Here is a 2,901-nt window from a genome sequence, read left to right as displayed (position 1 = left end):
GACAATCCGGAGACCAGAACCGGGGAAAGCGGGAAACGCTTCGTTACACTTGTACAGTCGTTAACGCTCGCTCGCTCGTATACGCCTTGTCGCTCGCGTTGTTTCGTCACGACTCTCCCGGTCGTCTCCGCGCCTCTCGCGGCATCAGATACGCCACGCGCGGCCGACATGCCAGTCACTCGGCGGGAAAACAAAAAAAAGAAATGTATATAGACTGTCTCGCGGAATAAAATAAAAAGTATCTTTCTACACTCGGCCATCCGACGACATCCCCAGATGCTACGCTTCATCTCCGGACTGGATATCTTCTAGGGAGTTAATCCATGGCTTCATGTACTCTGCAGCCGTGGATGTTTCGCGGGGTCCCTCCCCCTCTCCTATCTTCTGTACGATGTATCTGTCGTTTCGTAATACTCGTTTGACTCGATACGGGCCAAAGTACTTTGTCGCTAATTTTAATCCGGGTCCACCTTGCATGCGCTTGATAGCGACCAGGTCGTCTTCTTTGTATGCATTCGGTGTCTTCCTCTTCTTATCATAAGTCCGTTTGTTTTCCTTCTGGATCTCGGCGATGTCCCTTTTTGCCTGTTGTCGCAGTATGTCTCGTTTTTCCAAAAATGATTCAGCGTCTTCCGCTTCCAGAAGATCGTTAAGTATCGGATCTTCTTTTATTTTCATACGTGTCCCGAATAAGAGTCGGAAAGGTGATACCTTGGTGCTTCGTGAGGGTATGTTATTTAGATATTGTTGAGCTCGGGCGACATATTTATGCCACTGAGCCGGATTCGGCGCTGACAATTTTGTCAGTACTGGGATTAGGATACGGTTGACCCGTTCTACTTGCCCGGTTCCTCGTGGGATCCCTGTCGCAATGGTTGAGTGTTCGATGTGTTCTTCTGCACAATATGCTTGGAAGTCGTGTGAGGTAAACGCCGTCCCTTGATCCGAAATTATCCTCCTTGGATTCCCAAAAACAGCGCTCTGTTGCATCAATTTATGTAGTACTTCCACGGTGCCGGTCGACTTCGTCGGGTACAGCCACACAAATTTTGTGAAGGCATCGACGACCAGGAACACATGTCGGTAATTCTTCTTAGTAGAAGGCAGAGGACCTAGGTGGTCTATGTGGTAGGTGTCCAATGGACTCTCTCCCTTGGGGATCGGATGCAACCATCCTTCCTTCTTCCCAGACTTCTTCTCGGCTAGGACACAGTTGATGCAATTTTGTATGACGCACAGTTGATGCAATTTTGTATCCTCGATCTTCTTGCGCATTCCTTTGAACCAGTAATTCATTCTTATCAACTTGTCGGTTTTGTCTGCTCCAAAGTGGCCTTGCTCGTGTGCTTGTCGGATAATGCTGTTTTGCATCAATCTCGGGACAACTATCAACATATCTCCATTTAGTTTCTTGCATACAAGTCCATTTTCGACGATGTATTCTTCACCTCGACCCTTTGTTATTTGTTCGCGAATATTCGATATCTCTACGTCGTTTTCCTGGTTCCTGCGCAGTTTACTCAGTATGCTATCCTCGCATTCCGTTACTAGCATGGCCGTCGGTAGTGCGTTTCGACTGAGAGCGTCGACATGTCGCATACTTTTCCCTGGACGATGCTCGACTGTATACTGGAAGTCTTGTAGAAAGAGGGCCCATCTGGCAATTCGTGTACAGACGTCGGTCTTCTTCATGGTTTGAATAAAAGCTTGGCAATCTGTAACGATTTTAAACGATATTCCAATTAAATAGACTCGGAATTTTCGTAGCGCCTTGATGATCGCTAGAACCTCCAACTCGTAGCTGTGGAACTTTGCTTCGCTCTCTGTGGTCTTTCCGCTTGCGTAGTACACGGGATGAAAAAGACGATCCTCGCTATCCCGCTGCAATAGTATCGCTCCATAACCTCGAGAGGATGCATCCGTATGCAGCTCGGTCTCGGCGCTTGGACAGTAGACTCGCAAAATAGGTTGTTGACTAAGAGCCTCCTTTAGTCGTTCGAACGCGCGCTTTTCGTCGTCACCGAAACGGAATACAACTTTATCTTTCAATAAATTCGTCAACGGATATGCTATATTGGCGTATTTAGGAACGAATTTCCTAAAATATCCAGTGAGTCCTAAGAAACTCTGTACCGTTCTCTTATCGGTCGGCGTAGGGAAATTTCTCACTGCATTAGTCTTTTCGTCGGAGGGAGTAACTAGCCCATTTTCTATAATAAATCCTAAATAATTAACCCGCGTCTTTAAAAACTGACACTTTCTCCAATTGATTTCTAGACCGCGCTTACTTGCAGTTCGCAATACTTCTTCTAAATACTGAAGCCCCTCCTGGACATTGCTGGACGGTATAATTAAGTCGTCCATGTACAACGATACTCTATTCTTTGTGACTAATTCGGCAAAAACAGCATTAACATACCTTTGGAAGTATGCTGGCGACGTACTAAGCTCAAAAGGCATTCGTAGGAACTCGTAGTGTCCGTTAGGAACTATAAATGCCGTATACTTACAGCTATCTTTCGCAACTGAGACATAGAAGAAACCGTTCTTAAGATCTATAGTACTAAATACTTTTGCTCCGCGCAATCGATCGATTTGATTTTCTATATTAGGTAACGGGTATCTCGTCTTAACTATTTTCTCGTTCAGCTTTCTGTAATCTACGCATAGTACCACTCTCGTAGTACCGTCTCTTTTTTTTACTAATACGACTGGACTAGCGTATTCTGAGATTGACTGTCGAATAATACCCTCGCTTAACCATTCACGAATCTGTTCGTCAAGTATTTTTTGTTCCACGTCAGCTAACCTACGAGCACGTCTGTATACTGGTGTTTCGTCTTTCAAAACAATGTTTAGCTCGATCCCTACATCTTGAATTTTCTCAGGCTTATAATCCGG

Source organism: Vollenhovia emeryi, unplaced genomic scaffold (assembly GCF_000949405.1).
Source record: "Vollenhovia emeryi isolate VEMERY1.0 unplaced genomic scaffold, V.emery_V1.0 DF939829.1, whole genome shotgun sequence".
Lineage (NCBI taxonomy): Eukaryota > Metazoa > Arthropoda > Insecta > Hymenoptera > Formicidae > Vollenhovia > Vollenhovia emeryi.
Note: the sequence above shows the minus strand (reverse complement) of the source record.